Below are 19,814 nucleotides of genomic sequence, written 5' to 3'. Positions count from 1 at the left end.
AGAATACATGGGCATGAAAATTTACAACACACTAAAAAAGAAGTCCTCAGCATGGATTGGGCAACTAAAGCAAAAACTAGAAGAATATAACAACCTGAGCGAGAAAGCAAGTGGCTGAAATGTTTTGTTAATTAAGCTTAAAAGTTTTATGCCTAATAAATGACTGTAACAATTATTCTCTCTTTTTGCACTAATACTGTTGTTAGGCTACACACAGCCTCTGTAAATAATAAATTAATAATTACTGTTTCTGTAATACACATAAATTGTAATTGCAGTATTGACGAGTCCCCTGTACATTAAATCTTGTGATTTAACTCTATGATATGGGACACTAAAAATTCTGATCCTGATTCAATAAAGTGCTACCATATGTGGACATCACAGATACTATTACTTAAAACTTTTTGAAAGTCATCAAAAAACTGGTTGTGATCCTTAAAAAAACAGACAACAGTTAAAAAATCTTTGAGGTCAGTTTGCTTGTCTTTGTCTAAAACATTAAGTGCTAAAAGAATCGATGTAGAACATGGCCAAAAACTGTACACAACATTTCGTAAGATTTGTGAACAGAGAACTGTCATCAGTGATAGAAATGAAAGTGATGCAGATGATCCAGAGGTGACATTTCACAAATCAGTACTAAAAAGTTGAAGTGTTGAGGATGCAAATAAAACTTTTCACGATTTGGGATGCTCTCCCTTAAAACTTAACTCCATTCCAAATCACAGCAAGGCTTCATATGGCAAAAGAAGCTAGAAAAAGTGAAGCATGTTTTGGAAAGACAAGTGTGCCAGGCATGAGACTGCAGTCTTGAAGATTTTGACAGTAGAGAAGAAAAAATTGATAATGAAATTGTTAAGAAAGCAAACAATTTTGATTCCATGATATTGTTAATGCAAGAAAAAGTGGTAGTGTAAGAATACCTGAGAAAATTCGAATTTTAACTGTAGATCCACCCTCTAGGTCAAAAGAAAACATAAAGACAGAATTCAGTGTTGGTGATGCAGATGACCCAGAGGTGACATTTCACGATTCATTACTAAAAAGTCAATGTATTGAGGATGCAAATAAAACGTTACATGATTTGGAGTGCTCTGCCTTAAAACTTCACTCCTTTCCAAATCACAGCTAGGCTTCATATGGTAAAAAGAAGCTAGAAAAAGTGATTCTGATTCTGAGTACATGGTTCGACAAGCAAGGAAATTGAAAACAGAAATGGGTATTTTATCAATTCCTAAACCAAAAAGGGGAAAGTTATTGCTGATGAAGTGGTAAAGGTTGTCACTGATTTCTACCAAAATGGTGAATGTACTCGAATGTTACCAGGAGCAAAAGACAAAGTTAGCATTCGGAAGAATGTGTATATGCAAAAAAGACTTGTCCTTGCAACTTACAATAACTGTACGTTTGTTTTAAATGGGAGAATCCAAACGTTAACATTGGTCTTTCTAAATTTTGTTCACTAAGATCAAAGTTGTATATTTTAACTGGTGCTGCAGGCGCTCATTCATTGTGTGTGTGTGTGTGTGTGTGTGTGTGTGTGTGTGTGTGTGTGTGTGTGTGTGTGTGTTGTATCCATCAAAATGTAAAACTGCTTTTGGATGCGGAACATGTTGAAGAAACATACAAAGAACTTATAAAATTTCTTATATGTGACTCTGAAAACTACAACTGCATGCTTAATCACTGTGATAATTGTCCCAATGATGACAAACTGTCAGTATTATTAAAACAGAAATTAGCTTACAAAGATACTGATGATGAAATTGAGTTCAGCCAGTGGATAAATACAAATCATCAGGCAGAATTGGTAAAGCAGTCTACAACGGCTGGTGAATACATAGACTTGTTGGTAACAAAATTACAGGCGCTTAAACCACTCTCATTTATATTTAAAAGTGTAAGTCAAAATCATTGAAAAAATTGAAAGAAAATCTAACCCCATGAAAAATAATTCTGCTAATGGACTTTGCTGAAAACTACAGTTTAGTAATTCAGAATGAAATTCAGAGTTGCCACTGGACAAGAAGCAGCTGTACAACCCATCCCATGCATGTTTATGTAGTAAATGAAGAAAGTAAATTGGTAATAGTGAACCACTGCTTTTTAAGTGATAATACAGAAAATGATGTAGGATTTGTAAATGTTGTCCAGAAAAAATGTTAGATGGCTGTCAGAGAATTACCCACAAGTGAAGAAAGTGCATGGATGTGCTGTTCAATATAAGAATAGAAAAAGTTTTAAAAATTTGTGTGAGCACAAAAATGAATTTTCTATTGATGCTGAGCATTCTGTTTTTGCTACTAGCCAATGTAAATCTGTGTGTGATGGTTTTATTATAACATCAAGTTGAACACATATATTTCATAAACGACACAACACATATAAGTCACAGAGCAAGTTGACAAAGTAAGACATGTGAACACGGTAACATTCAAATCCGCACTGAGTCCAAGTCTAGAGGCCGCTGGCTGCCGGACCGCTTATGTGGAGTGACTGCTGCATGGCTGGCAGGCAGCGCCGCATATAGAGGACACGCGTAACTGCGCGGCGGCACTTTGAAAGATCGGCGAGTCACAACACTTTCCCCCCTTTTAATTTTTTGCACTGGTCTTGACGGAGGTGGTCTGTAGATTGATAACGCCCATAGGTGTTGTTTGACTGGCTGTAAAGTCTCGAGGAGGAGGCTTCCCGTACAGACAGAAGTTTCCCCAATGGTAACGGGTCGAGATGACAGGAGACGTAGGGTCGAATCTGTTGGGGCCCAGTGCACCAATCTGCCCGTTGCAGCAAGTCCGGTTGATATAGCAGGAGACATGGGAGATGTGTCCACGTCCGTAGGAGAAGGAGGTGAGTAGAGTTGCTCCGACAGATGATGGTCATCTGGTTTCTGCATGGGCACGTCTCCTGGTGGCGTCTGTTCTTGTGCTAGCACCGATATGATGGTGAGACGACTGCGTTGTCATTAATGAGAGATTCCAGTATCCCGCGCATCAGGTAGAGTCAAAGCATCATCAGCAGCTGAAGAAGTCAGGAGTTTCCTCATCTGAGCCATAAATGTGCGGACCAGTCGTTCAGCCTCACCATATGATTGGGGATGGAATGGAGGGTCCGTGACATGCATGACACCGTGACGAGCACAAAAATCCGCAAAGTCGGAAGAGGCAAATTACGGACCATTATCAGTAACAAGAATAGAGGGAAGGCCTTCCAAAGAGAAAATGCGGGGAGAGCACTTGTGGTTGCCACGGTGGTAGGTGACGTGCAACGGACAATGAGAGGAAAGTTAGAGTAGGCGTCAATTACGAGTAGCCAATAAGTACCTAAAAAAAGGTCCTGCGAAGTCAACATGAATTCGCTCCCAGGGCTTTTCAGGCGAAGGCCAAGATGACAAAGATGACTTCAGGGCGGCGGCCTGTGACGCACAAGGGCTGCAGGCAGCTACCATCTGTGCTATTTCAGAGTCAATGCTGGGCCAGTACACATGGCGGCGTGCCAGAGACTTTGTACGAGAGACACCCCAGTGTCCTTGGTGAAGGAGGTGCAAGACCGAAGCACGCAAAGACGCAGGTACCACAACACACGGCGAAGCATTTTCAGTGGAAAGGAGGATAACACCATCTCTAGCTGTGAGGCGGTAATGTAAAGCGTAGTAGTTCCGCAATGGATCAGAAGTCTTAGCAGACGGACGATCTGGCCAACCCTTCTGAATACAGCGTAAAACCCGGGAGAGGGTTGGGTCAGAACACATAGTAGCCGCCAGCTGGTCCTCTGTGATGGGGAACCCATCCACAACCCGCTGCTCGGCAACATCCAGGTGGAAATACAAAAGTTCGTCCCTATTGAATGCCAGATCAGGACCCATGGGAAGGCAAAACAATGCATCAGCGTTCACATGTTGAGCCGTTGGCCAGAAATGAATCTCATAATTGAAACGAGACAAGTAAAAGGGCCCAATGCAGGAGGTGTGAAGCCTTGTCAGGAAGCGACATTGATGGATGAAACAAGAAAACAAGTGGTTTGTGATCTGTAACAAGATGAAATTTGGATCCATAGAGGGGGGGGGGGGGGGGGAACCAAACTTATGAAGAGCATAAATAGTGGCCAAAGCTTCTTTTTCAGTTTGAGAATTCTTTCGTTGAGCACCTGTGAGCATTTTTGAGGCATAAGCAATGGGTTGTTCGATACCGCAAGGACTGCACCAACCCCGTATTGAGAGACGTCTGTAGCAAGAACGAGATGCTGGCCAGGTCGATAAGTAGCCAGGCACAGGGCCTGTTTCAGCATAGTCTTCAATTTCTGGAAAGCCGCATTGCATGATGCGGACCATGAAAAGGCATGTTTTTATGCAACAGGTGATGCAACGGCTGAACCACCAAGGCAGCAGACGGTAAAAACCTGTGATAATATGCTATTTTCCCCGAGAAGGCCTGCAGTTCCTTAACAGATGTAGGGCGAGGAAGGACATTGATTGCAGCGACAATTTGCTGAAGCGGACGAATACCATCCCGAGAGAGTTGGAACCCCAAGTACGTGATAGATGCCTGAAAAAATTGTGATTTCTGAAGATTACACTTAAGACCGGCAGTCTGTAAAACATGAAAAAGTGTGCGGAGATTCTGAAAATGTTCTTCAGTGGTGGAGCCAGTGACAACAATGTTGTCCAAGTAATTGATACACCCAGGGACAGGAAGCAATAATTGTTCCAAGAATCGCTGAAAGAGAGCAGGGGAGCTGGCAACCCCGAATGGCAATCATTGGTATTGATAGAGGCCGAAAGGCGTGTTAAGGACCAGAAACTTCCGGGAAGCAGTGTCGAGAGGAAGTTGATGATAAGCTTCTGACAGGTCAATTTCAGAAAAATACTGGCCTCCCACAAGTTTAGTGAGCAATTATTCAGGTCCGAACATAGGGTAAGTGTCGATGAGGCATTGCGCATTTACAGTGGCTTTAAAATCGCCACAGAGACAAATGTCACCATTGGGCTTAGCAACGACAACGACAGGAGAGGACCACTCACTGGAAGTGACAGGAAGCGAGACCCCTGACGTAGTAAGACAATCCAGCTCCCGTTTTACCCGATCACGAAGGGCCACAGGAATGGGCCGAGCCCGAAAAAACTTAGGCCGAGCAGTGGGTTTGAGTGTGATATGAGAGAAAAGGGACGAAAATGTCATCGACGAGGAATGCAATTGAGCTTAAGGAATAGCATCAGAGACGATATTGACAGAGTCATCTATGGAGAACCCAAAAATGTGGCAGGCATCGAAACCAAAAAGATTTTCTGCATTACTCTGGTCGACCACAGATATGGGAACAGTGCGAACGACAGATTTGTAAGATATCTCAGCATTAAATTGTCCCAAGAGAGAAATCTTCTGTTTATTGTATGTCTGTAATTGCCGAGTGACAGGTGATAGGAGTGGAGAACCCAACTGAAGGTATGCCTGAGAATTAATGATAGTGGCAGCAGAACCAGTATCCACCTGCATGCAAACATCCCGACCAAGGATTTGGACTGTGAGGAATAACTTCCCTGAAAGGGAAGAATTGCAATTGACAGACATCGCAGAAGCAGAATCAGCGTCATGGTCATGAACATCATGTATGCGGTCGGATTTGCAAACGGAAGACACATGACCCTTCTTTTTGCAATTGTGACACATGGCCCAATGTTGGGGACAATCCTCGCGTGAATGTTTCGTAAAACACTGCGGACATGAAGGAAGTTGCCGGGGGTTTTGTTGCAGTTTCTGAGAGGGTTGTTTACGGTTAGGCCGAGGCTGGGCGTGGGAGCGTACTGCGGCCACGTCGTCCGGCGGGGACACGCCGCACGCGTCGTCAATAGCGCACAGAGGTTGTATTTCCCCAACGTCACCCCACGCCTCTATTTGCGCTCCAGCAGCGGGAAAATTTCAAATGACTGTGCGATGGATAGGACTTCATCTAGAGTTGGATTTGCCAACTGAAGGGCACGTTGCTCATTTCTTTGTCGGGCGCCGACTGGATAATAGCATCCTGTACCATGGAATCTGCATAGGATTCTTTGTGAACGTCAGTAACAAATTGACACTTTCGACTGAGGCAATGAAGCTTAGCAGATCAAGCGCGATAGGATTGATTCGGTTATTTTTGACAATGATAAAAGGCATCACGAAAGGCTATCACATGCGTTTGCTTATGAAAATATACGGACAGAAGTGAGCACATTTCAGCAAAGGACAAAGATCCAGGATCTTTCAAAGGAGCCAATTGCGACTACAATCGATACATTTGAGGTGAAATCCATGAAAGGAACAGAGACTTACATGTTTGTTCATCTGTGACATGAAAAGCCAAGAAGTGCTGTTGAAGACTTTTTGTAATCAGACCAGTGTTCTGCCATTTTGTCGTAAGGAGGAAAAGGAAGTATAGACAATGACAAGAAACGGCCCGCATTGGGTGCCATGACGAAATCGAGAATCGCCGATGTGAGAAGCATTTGCTGTTCAATGAGACCTTTCAATAGTTGCTCCAAAGTAGCCATGGACCTGGGGGTCAATGATGAAAAGGAAAAATCTGCTGCCTTGTCGCCAGTTGTCAAGTTGAACACATACATTTCATAAACGACACAACACATGTAAGTCACAGAGCAAGTTGACAAAGCAAGACATGTGAACACGGTAACATTCAAATCCGCACTGAGTCCAAGTCTGGCCGTTGGCTGCCTGGCCGCTTAGGTGGCGCGGCTGCTGCATGGCTGGCATGCAGCACCGAGTATAGAGGACACGTGTAACTGCGCAGTGTCACTTTTAAAGATCGGCGAGTCACAACATTTATATATTGACAGGTGATCCTTTGCCTTTGTCAGAAATGTCTGTGATGAAGAAGGACACATTGAACTACTTTTTCTCCACACACCTGGACCAGCAGTATCATTCTTTCGGCCTGAGAAGGAAAACTCTTGTTTTGCGCCTTTGAAAAACATTTCATGTGCTGTTGGTGTGCCTAAATTAACATCATTAGGCAGAATGTATTACTTTAATGAAAAAAATATGAAGTTAACACAATGTAATTTGTCACAGTGCATTAAAAACAGATATGCTCTTAAGAAGTTTCATTGATAGTTTCAGGGATATTCAATGCTGAACACGTACATTTTAAATAAACATTAGTGTGGGTAGATTAATTGTTGTTTAAAGGTGCTAATTTGACACCCTAGATAGTTAACCCATGTAATGAAAATGTTTGAATACAATTTGTAACTTTTGACTCTGTACTTTCATGAGGCAGCCTTATTATAGGGTGTCAGTCTGCATAATCTTATTTGAATAATGGCGTGATATATGTTAAAGGAACATCCAGTGTCTATCAAAACTCGGGGTGCTTCCCCCTTCTTATTTCTTTTTAAAAAAATAACATCAGAGTTTTGGTAAATCTTTTATTAGCTGTCAGAAAGTATATTACATATTTAAATATGCTAGTTTGGACCACAACAGCTTTAGTTGATTTTCTATATTCCTGTAAGACAAGAGTAGTTATTAATTTTTTTCCAGTAAAGATACATCCTTTCTGTGATGTCTGGGGAAATATGACAGTGATGTGTTAAAAGTGAGATACTTTATATTATTATTATTTTTGTCTGAAGTAATGCAATACAAATGACAAACTTCAGTTGCAAAATTTTCTTTTGTAAAAAATTTCCATTTTTTCCCTTCAAGTTGCATGAAGTATGTGGAGAAATTTTGTATTGACTATTTCCATGCAGAAAGTAACAAGTAGAAAAAGTTTTATGAAAATGTAAAGCAGTGGGTGTCAGGTATGGATGATCTTACTTAGAATTCTTGTCATTTCAGATTTATTTGTGTGTCCATTTGTAGAAAACCCATTAATTATTTTATTTTATTACAATGTCTACTATCTTGGGAATTATTTAAGACCAATTATAAGTTCCCACCAGGTTGGAGAAATGTGATATAAGCATTTTTCAATGTGTCTGTACTTTTTTTTAGAAATTGGAAAGTGACACATATTAATTTTTTGTATTGTTCTTTATAACTTAACAGCTTCTTTTAACTTGTGAAAAAAATTAAAAAAAAATTCCAAATCAAAAGCTTCATAAGCATGTGAGTCATGGGCATTTATGAAGATAAATACCATTTTGCATTGACATTCTTGCAGAGCCCAGTTAACAAAATATCACTACATTTAAAATTTGAAAGAAAAGCAAAAAGATTTTGCAAAAGTTGTTATGTTATAAATATAAGCAAATGTGCAATGTTTCATGAAAATATGAGATGATGGGTGACATGACCTGTGTGATTTGACATGGAATGACCCATTTTCTACCTGTGACTTGTCATTTATAGACCTTCCATTCAGTTCAGTTGTGCTTCAATGTAGCTGGTTGTCCTGTCTCTCATTTCACTACATTTCATATGGCCTTAAGTTTGTTGTCAGATGTACTAATTTCTAACATCATGTGCATGTTCTTTGATTTGTTACTAATTCTGAGTATTTTTTGTAGTGTGCAACTGCTGCAGGATCCCTATGTGTTCTTGCCAAAACATAAATATCCCTTTTCCTTTTACAAGATACTTCAATCCCTCTAGTGATCCATAGTTTTTTACGTGGCTGTTTAGTGTCATTCCTGACTAACTTGTGCAAAAGCTATTTTCAAATAATGATATGAATTTATGATGGACTATATTAAATTTTATAATAGCATTTGGTTCATTATGAGTTACATCTCATGTCATCTCCTTTAAACTATCCTTAAAAACATTCACCTGGAGTCACTAATTATTCTATTTAATTTCCATTGACGACTATCCATAGTGGAAGGTGCTATGTTATTTATGCTAACTAATTGTGCACTATGATCAGAGGGAGTATCTGTCACTGAGTTATCAGTTATTTTCTTACTTTGTGCTTCAACAAAGAAAACATTATCAACTAGTGCCCTAATGTCTTGATCCACCCGTGTTGGAAAATTAATTACTGAGACCAAATTATAGGATCCAAATAAGGTTTCCATATCATTGTTCCTACCAGAATCCTTTACAAAATCAACATTGAAGTTATAAAGCTACTTGTTCGTCGAGCAGCTTTATATTTATAAACTTAACTTTTGGGGGTTCATTTTTAGATGAAGAAATCGGAGAATTCTTCACACTTCACATTATTTATTTACAGGCGTCACTTGTACAGACTCTCCAGCCGAAATCATCACAAACAACTGACTGACCCTGACCTCGCATCATCTCTGCTTATATAGAATTTTAACAATCACTCACAAAATATTGCATTATTAATTCTGAAGAATTTCAAAGTTACAATTAAAATGTACAAAATGTTTGCGAACAGACATTACATCCGAATAAGGAAAAATTAACAATATTAATTGACGTAATTTTTGTAGTGTCATCACTAGGTTTAAATATTAAAAATCGATATGGTTCTAATTACAATAATGTCTTTTGTGAATTTTGAGTTATTTAATTAATTACAGTTCGGTTTCAGATACTAACATTTAATGACATCACAAATTCTGCTTTCTATCAGACTGTATACAAGGAAGTTACAAATACGCCCTGAAATACGAAAAATCTGAACATTGTGTGATGCAAACAATTGGAGAGTTAATCAAAATGTGTTTACAAAGTACATTAATTTCAAAATAGGATATAAAATGAATAACAAGTACGAATACATTGCTTGGTAATCACTTAAAAAGCTGTTTCTCAAGATAATGAAGCTTTTTCTATACTAATACATTTCTTGTTCCAAATGATTGTAATTAGTGGCTCTGACCACTTATACCAATACTTCTACAGTATCTTATTATCCGTTACTTTACATTTCTTAGCTCACCCTGCTGATGAATCATTTAATTTGGCATTTATTATGTAATTCCGTTAATGACAACAATGATGACAATAAAAGTCTTTTCACAACGAATACAGAATATTACTAGTAAATGCGACAGACTAATATATAAATACACATAGGTACACATACAAATCCCTAGGGCACTGAATTGTCCAATAACTACACAGTTACATATCAAAAAACAGTTGGTATCAGTCATTTCAGTTAACCCACGGGTCGGGCTGTATTGTTATACACCCCCCCAGCCACTCTTACAAGTGTAACTTGTATGAATGGCTGCTAAATACCCTCCAAAATAGAATTTCTTTTTTCTTAGCTGTTACTCCAGTCACTGGTGCATGTTGCATATCTTAATGAATTGGCAGCTCACAATCATCCGTCCCAATGCGCTGTCCATCTTGTGTCTGCAGCCCCTCTGCTTCTGGCAGTCTCTACACTGCAATAGCACAGTCCACTATTAGTTTTTCAGTTTCTTAATTTTTATTTTTTTTTTTTTTCAGGTCAGGTAAGGATCTTTGATACAGTTCTCTAGGTAGGAACAGGGATGAACTCATTTCGCAAGGTACTCGTGCAGGTTACAATTAAGGTCACATCAGGTATAAATGTATCAAAATCATTAACATACTATCCTACACTATTAGTATATTTATAGACAAAATCACACAAAATTAAGCATCTCTAAACTGTAAGGATTTAGCTATATACAACTTAAAGTTAATGAACAAAAATGAATTATTTATGTATCCTTTCTTTTTGATTAATATTTCAGCATAATACACTATACAGCATATTAAATGTCCCAGATATCCTTTAGCTCTTTATCATATCGAACACAAACTCACTGATTGTTCATTAGCACACCACCTTGTAATGACAAACTTACTCATTTTTCACAGTACAACTTGTCCATTTAGTAACACGTGTACATCCTTAACATTGTCCATTTGTATATCTCATTGGCAAACTAATAAAATCATGACCAAGCCTATAATCTTCAAAGAACCACCCACAAATCAAATACATACTCTACAGACCATAACCACAATAACCTCCATTATCTTATATCCCCTTGGATTCTATTCTGTAATGAAAATGCTAACAGTAATTTATTTACAATATTACATAACATAGAGTACACACACATATGGATCTGGAAAAGTTTTACACCACATATTAATCAGGAATTATAGTAATAACTATTGCTTGAAATGCTTAAAGAATTATTAGTCATTAGTCAAGGGAGGATTCAAATTTTATACACAGTTAAATTTATTTATTTATTTTCAAACAATGTCACTCAATAATCATATGACATACAAAAAAAACTTATACTAAAAGAATGGCTAGTATTTTCAGTGAGAGATAACTTCGTTATAGGTTTATAGATGAGTAAAAGATGTAGCATCCGAAAACGAAAAGAAGAAAATAGAATGCACTTGATACAGGATGTATCCTCCTGAGGGCTTTTACATTATCTTATTTTTTCTTGGTATTTGACACTTGTTTATAAGGTTTCAGTTCAGTTATGTTACGTAAACCAAATAGTCTTCCTGACTTTGGGTACACTAATCTATATGCATTTGGGTGTGGCATAGACTGAATTTTGAATGGGCCAATATAGATGTCAAAGAATTTCTTTAATTCATTGCTTATCGCTTTGGATTTTTCATGTGTTTTCACCAGGACCAGATCATCAATTTTAAAATTTGTAGGTTTCAACTTCTTGTCATGTTTGTTTTTTCTTAGTTTCCCCTGTTGTTCCATTACTTTCTTGACTATTTCTTCTCTTTCCTGTGGACTCATAGCTTTACATGCTGGGAATTCAATTAATTCGTTGATCAGATTTGGCGGTTTCTTATGATACAGTATTTCATATGGGCAGAACCCAGTAGACGAATGTTGTAAGCTGTTCAGTATATCTTCAAAGCTGTCTACGTACTCTATCCAACTCACATGATTTTTGTTGCAATAAGTTCTAAATAATCTACCTATTTCTCTCATGTAACGTTCAGCCGGATTGCTGGACGGGTGATACGCAGAGATCAGAATATGGTTTATGTTCTCATCCTCCACAAATGTTTTCCAAATTTTAGAAGTAAATTGTGCTCCATTGTCAGAGAGCATGCTCTTTGGTTTTCCCACCTTTGTGAAATAGTCTCTTCTAATTTTCAAAATGATGTTCTTACTTGTTGCTTTCTTCAATGGATATAGTTTAATGAATTTTGAAAAAAGATCCACCATGACAAATATGTAACAAAATCCTCCTTTAGCCTTAGGCAATGATCCATAAAGGTCAACTGCTACAAGTTGTAGTTGTTCCTTTGGCAAGATGTTTTGCATATATCCTCTGCAAGTTTGATTGCTAACTTTTACTCTCTGACACCTGTCACATGTAGATATTTGCTTTCTCACTCTCCTAGCAATGTTGTAGAAGTACACATTTTCTTGAATCTTTTGGATACATTTCAGTGTCCCACAATGCCCGAAACTTTCATGTACATACTTTATCAACACTTCAATATACTGTTCTGGCCAACACAATCTCCAAGTGTCACTGTCTGCACTGTATCTTCTGAATAGTATACCCTTATGCACTTTATAATACTGCTCTACTTTCTCATATCCTCTTTTACCTAGATAACTTTTAACTAACTTCCAGTTGGAATCATGGTTTTGATATCTACGGATGTCATTACAAATTTTCCTGATTTCATTCTCATCTTTCACCCCTTTTAGATACATAATCCGAAACTCCCTTTCACACTCATCACTGTTATTTTCACCTTCTCCTCCCATTGGCAACCTTGATAGAGCATCTGCGATTTGATTTTCTTCACCTTTTATATATTTTACTGTATAGTCGAACTGCTGGAGGAATAGTGCCCACCTGGTTATCCTGCTGTGATGCAAAGTACACTCTTGTATGTAGATCAAAGCCTTATGGTCTGTGTATACTACCACTTGATGTCCTAATAGGTAATTCTTGAACTTGATGAAAGCCCAATAGACTGCTAACAATTCTTTTTCGGTGACAGTGTATGACTTCTCATGTTTCTGTAAAGTTCTACTGGCAAAAGCTATTGACCTGTGCTCCGTCACACCATCTACAATCTTTTCTTGGAACAAATGAGCTCCCAGTCCATAGTCACTGCTGTCGGTCATGATACAAAATGGTTCTGTAAGGTCAGGTCTGTATAACATTTTACTGTTGCACATCTGTTTCTTGATGTTGTCGAATGCTTCCTGACAATCCTTGTCCCATACCCAAATGGTGTTCTTCTTCTTCAACAAGTTGTTCAGACATGGTACATTTAAAGCTTGATTGCTGACAAACTTCCGGTAGTAGCCACAAATTCCATAGAATGATTTAAGTTGTTTCTTAGTCTTGGGTGCAGGAAATTTTGCAATGGCTTCAAGTTTTTCTTCATCAGGTAAGATTCCTTCTTCTGATATGGTATGGCCTAAAAATTTGAGCTGTTTAACTCCGAATTTGCACTTCTCTAGTTTTAATGACATGCCTCCCTGTCTTAATTTGTAACACACTTCACCCAACAAATGTATATGTTCTTCCCAACTTTTTCCTGTTACAAGTATGTCATCAACATAAAGGATTAGTTTTCTTAACAGTTCTTTTCCTAGAACAAAATCCAATGCTCGAATAAATTCTGCAATTGATACATTAAGGCCAAATGGTACAACACAATAGCAATAACATCTTCCTCTATATAAAAACGCAGTATATTTTCTAGACTGAATCTCTAATGGTATCTGATGGAAACCAGCTGTTAAGTCTAAGCTAGACATGTACTTCATATGTTCAAACTTATGTAATAACTCATCTATACTTTCAGGGTGATCAGTTTCCCTCTCAAGGTATTTGTTTAAATGTCTTGAATCGAGTACAAGTCTTACTCCACCATCACGTTTGGAAACCACCACCAACGGGTTATTGTATGCACTTTTACATCTTTCAATTACTCTCCACTCTTCCATCTTTTGTAGTTCTTCCTCCACAGCTTTTCTTTTTGAAATGGGTACTCCATAGGGTTTGATGAAAAATGGTTCGTGAGGTTTTAGTTTAAGTCTACATTCATAGTTCTTCACTTTCCCAGGTTTCTCACTAAACACATCTTTGTATTCCCACAACAAACTGCCTAGTTGATCTGTCTGTTCTTCATTTAAATTACCAGCTTCTTTTAGTTTGGTGGCCACTAATTCAGCATACTTGTCTTCACTGCAGTCTTCTTCATTGTCTTCCTTGTTAATGTCGATCTTCTCATCTGTACAAATCACTCTTCTAATCTGAAAATTATTCTCTAGGCAATTTTGGATAATTAGTTCAGTCACATGTGTTCCATCTGCCTTTGGCTTGGTGAGCTTTAACTTTTTGTTATTCCAGTCAAAATCTGCATTTACTCCTTGTATCCAATTCATTCCAAACAAAATATTCTCATTGAGATCAGGTACTACAAAGCATCCTTGGTTATACTGTACATCATTAATAGTGAAAGATATTAAGGCTTGCCTGTTTACAACTTTGCTGTGCCTACCAGTTGCTCCCTTAATTTTGATTCCAATAACAGGATATTCTTCAAAGTCATCACTATGTCTTATCTGGTCTCTAAATTTTTCAGAAATAGCACAGACAGGACTACCCGTGTCTAAGAGGCAAAGTCCTTCATAATTTGCAACTTTTATACGTATATACGGGCAACCTAAAACTTTTTCCTTCTTACTGTCCTCATTTTCATCCAACAGATCTTCTTCAATATCTCTAAAGTCCAAGTAATTTGTACCATTTTTGCCTGTACAATTTCTCTTACTTGTCTGAATTTTACTTAATGCTATATCAGATGATTGCTTGATGTCACGTCTGTCCTTAACACACTGTCTGTTTTTCCCGGAACTGATCCCACTGTAAGCCTGTTGATTGGTTCTACCTTGCCAGTTGGAATGCAATTCTTCACAAATAATCTTGATGACCCTTTTTATTCTGTCACTGTCACTATAATCCTTGTAAGTATCCCATAACATTTCTAGCATCTCATCTACATTATGATGGCTCTCTGCATGTTCCTTATCTGATGATACCTTCCCAGTTTTCATTGGCACAATCTGATCTTCATATTCTTCACAAATACTACTGATATCATCTTCTTCACTACTAATTAAATCTTCTTTAACCTCCAAATACACCATGTCATCTAATTCTTCCTCACATTCATCATTACTTCCAACACTTTCACTATCAATATTACTACATATGCTATCATCTCCAACACTGAACACTTCTACAACATCTTTACTATGACCATCAGAATTGTTGACATGTACACTAGTACAGGTATCATCACTTAAGTGCTTAACAGGGGTAGGTTCTTCTTTCATTAATTTACTTAATCCAAACTCATCAAGATTACTATCAGAACCAACATTTTCCTTGCAAACTTCATTACCACACTGATTATATAGACTTGAAATAGTTTCTTCCTCTAACGGAACTTCCTCAACATTCTTACAGATGCTATTACTTCTATCTACAACACTTTCATTCATACATTTCCAGAGTTTACTGTTAAACTGCAATTTGCCAATTTGATGCACTCGTCTTACATTAGTACTGTCACTTCCACTCCAACATCTTCGATTATTCTGTCTTCTGTAATTATTTTCGGTGTCTCTAGACCAGTGGTGTTTAGCCTGATTTCGGTACACATTTCTTGCCCCAAACTGACAGGCTCCCAATGAGGCATCTGTCAGTTTAAATTGCCTCGTCCTGATTGGTGATTATCAAATTGTCTGTTATTATTTTCCCAAGGTCTCTCCCTGCTATTGTGCCCTCTGTTTCCATCCCCATTACTATGGTTGATCCATCTGTTATCACTATTATTACTCCTGCCTTGATTCCTGCTTTGGTTCCACCCCCAAGTTGGTTGATTGCCAAATCTGCCATTGTTTAACCTCTCATTTCTCTCAAAAGCTCTATCCAACTTATCTACATACCTCAAGAACTGATCTACAGAATCATCTGGTCCATAAATCAACTCCCACTGTACTCTTTTTGGTAGTCTTCTTTTTAATGCATCTATTTGTATTAGTTCATCAAAAGGTTTGTTGAGGTGTACTAATTTCCTCAACTGACTTTCACAAAAACACTTCAAGCTACCATCACTTTCCCTATACATTCGACCATTCAAAAACTCACTTTTAATCCTAGCTTGCTCAGAATCTGACCAGAACTTATTTAAAAACTTTCTTTCAAATTCATTATATGACATGGTAGAATTAACATTCTGATTTGCCCACGAGATTGCTTCTCCATCCAAAAATCGTTTAACAAATTTAATTTTTACATTATCTGTCATGTCATTACTAAAATTATCCTGACAATGCTGTAAAAAATCAACTGGATGCAATTTCCCATCTCCTGGAAAGCATTTTAAAGGTATGCCACCCCATACACAATTAAAATTGCTAACAAAATTTCTTTGGGCTACACCTTCTTGTAACTCTACAACTTTCTTACTTAAACCTACAACATTATTTTTACACAAATCTATTTTTTCATCACACTTTAGATCTACATTACTTATTTGATTGGAAATTTCTGCAAATTTTAACTCTGAATTCTTTTTATTGGATTCAAGCTTTTCTTCTAAGATTCTCCTAGTCTGAACAACCTCTACTTTCAGTTTTGAATTTTCTACTTCTACATGCTTATCTAGTTTTTTGAACCTTTCCTCATTTTTGGACAACTCTTGTGTGAAATTAGTTTCTAATACATCAACCCGTTCTTCCACTGCTCCTACACGAGTATTGAGTTCACCCTGCCCTGTCTTGACAGTCATTTTTAGTGCTGCCAAACCATCCTGGATTTCCCTTATCTTACTAGTATCCTGCCTAATCTGTCCCATCTGTTTCTTCGCTTCTTTCATATGTTGCATTAATAACATTAACAGATCGTTTCCGCCTACTCTTCCCTGTGCAATTGGAGTACTTGTGGCGACATTTTCACTGGAACCCTCTCCACCAAAACCTCGATCTACACTTAGTTCACTGATACTCGATCCTAGGTCCGAAGTGTTTTCAATTGATTCACCGCCTACACACTTTTTATCAGCCATAGTAAAATCTTTTCCTCACAAAAACAAAAAAAAAAAACACAAATTAATTAAAAAAACTGTTACTCATCTGAATTCCAGCGGTGCAGTCCGAGAATTTGGTCCATTATCATCAGATCAGTTGTTATGATTTACGATCTCTCCATGCAGGTGATGATTTTCTTTGTATTTCTTATCCACACCAACTCTTCTCATGCAGCAACATCCACTCGTTCTGTGCGTCCATAAACACAAAAATTTCTTCACAATTTATGTTTAGTATTCGTCTTGCGGTCACCTGAAACAATTACTTTTTAAAAACAGTTCCGATTTCAATCATCAAATCCCAGCTCCTCCACCACTTATAAAGCTACTTGTTCGTCGAGCAGCTTTATATTTATAAACTTAACTTTTGGGGGTTCATTTTTAGATGAAGAAATCGGAGAATTCTTCACGCTTCACATTATTTATTTACAGGCGTCACTTGTACAGACTCTCCAGCCGAAATCATCACAAACAACTGACTGACCCTGACCTCGCATCATCTCTGCTTATATAGAATTTTAACAATCACTCACAAAATATTGCATTATTAATTCTGAAGAATTTCAAAGTTACAATTAAAATGTACAAAATGTTTGCGAACAGACATTACATCCGAATAAGGAAAAATTAACAATATTAATTGACGTAATTTTTGTAGTGTCATCACTAGGTTTAAATATTAAAAATCGATATGGTTCTAATTACAATAATGTCTTTTGTGAATTTTGAGTTATTTAATTAATTACAGTTCGGTTTCAGATACTAACATTTAATGACATCACAAATTCTGCTTTCTATCAGACTGTATACAAGGAAGTTACAAATACGCCCTGAAATACGAAAAATCTGAACATTGTGTGATGCAAACAATTGGAGAGTTAATCAAAATGTGTTTACAAAGTACATTAATTTCAAAATAGGATATAAAATGAATAACAAGTACGAATACATTGCTTGGTAATCACTTAAAAAGCTGTTTCTCAAGATAATGAAGCTTTTTCTATACTAATACATTTCTTGTTCCAAATGATCGTAATTAGTGGCTCTGACCACTTATACCAATACTTCTACAGTATCTTATTATCCGTTACTTTACATTTCTTAGCTCACCCTGCTGATGAATCATTTAATTTGGCATTTATTATGTAATTCCGTTAATGACAACAATGACGACAATAAAAGTCTTTTCACAACGAATACAGAATATTACTAGTAAATGCGACAGACTAATATATAAATACACATAGGTACACATACAAATCCCTAGGGCACTGAATTGTCCAATAACTACACAGTTACATATCAAAAAACAGTTGGTATCAGTCATTTCAGTTAACCCACGGGTCGGGCTGTATTGTTATAAAGTCATCACAGATTATTAACTGCTTGCTGCTGTCTGACAGATAGCACAGTAAGGAATCCAGATTCCTCATAAATAATTCAAAATTTCTCACTGGGGATGTGTATACTGTTACAATGAAAAATGAATTATTTTTCAGCATTAATTCACCTTCACACACTTCTATGTGCTGATCACTACAAAATCTACTCGTCTCAATGTTTATGAACGTCCCATGTGTCCTAATGTATCTCACAACTCCTCCTTTTCCCTATGTTATTTCTGCACGAGTAACCTGCAGTAGTGTAATCTTTCAAATGTAACTTATCTATTCGATTTGTAAGCAATCTCCTTCATAGGCTGATCACACTTCCCCAGTATAATACCAATAAACCAAAGTCTATCGCCTGCTTCACCCACAGCTGAGCCTTTGTGATTATTCCATGTCATATCCCACAGGTATTTATATGAGTTGGCTGATACCAACTGTGATTCATTTATGTTGTAGTCATATGATACCACTTTTTCCATTTTGTGAAGTGTACAGTTTTACATTTTTGAACATTTAAAGCCAGTTACCAATCTCTGCACTACTTTGAAATTATACTAAGATTTCACTGAATATTTATTCTGCTTCTACCACAACCACAAAAATGTACTAAGTCCAGTCACAAGTTTTGCTTGATACCACATATGATCAAGTTTTTGACAATAAGCATAGATTTGGTCCTGAGTCAAATGCTTTTCAGAAATCAAGAAATACTGCATCCACCTGTCTACAGCCTTTCCCCACAAATTTTGACAGCCATTTTTTGCAGTGGGCCCAACCAATCACTCACATTGTAGAATCAGTTTAGCTTGATGTGTTTGAGAGCTGCAACCTTGACCGATGTTATGTTCTTAATTGTTTTTATGGTATCAGGAAGCTTGTAATACAATCTAATACTCGAGATGTATCTTTTTGCGCAATGGCCTTATTGTTACATAACTTTGTGTCGCATGGGTGGAGACTGGAATTAATTATGAACTTTACCTTACTTGATTTTGTGCTGAATGTAGAGACAAAGCAAATGTAGCTTGTTTAGTTTGGCAAGTAGTTGTCTGGAGGGTGTTAACCTGGAACTTTTTTGTTATTATTCTTACAGCCTTTGTTTGTTAGGTGAAAACTGATATTTATAGGTGAAAACTGATTGATATTTGTAGGTGAAAACTGTTTGATGTTTGTTTCATTGTATGCAGTTGTAGGGTAGAAATGTGAAAAAAGCTGCTCTGTCACATTCTGTGTTTCACATTTTCTTAGATTGAATAGAGCAAAGCAAACTAAAGTACAGCATGTTTGTAAGATGTAATTCATGGGCATCCCAGTTAAGATTTCCTTCTTGGTGCAAACCTGAGAAAAATTATTTCTTGCTTAAATTTTGGTTTCTGAAAATTTATAAAATAGTTTTTCGATTGAG

This window comes from Schistocerca gregaria, chromosome 4, assembly GCF_023897955.1.
Source record: "Schistocerca gregaria isolate iqSchGreg1 chromosome 4, iqSchGreg1.2, whole genome shotgun sequence".
In the NCBI taxonomy this organism is placed as follows: domain Eukaryota; kingdom Metazoa; phylum Arthropoda; class Insecta; order Orthoptera; family Acrididae; genus Schistocerca; species Schistocerca gregaria.
The sequence above is the reverse complement of the archived record's forward strand: the minus strand, read 5'-3'. Positions refer to the sequence as shown.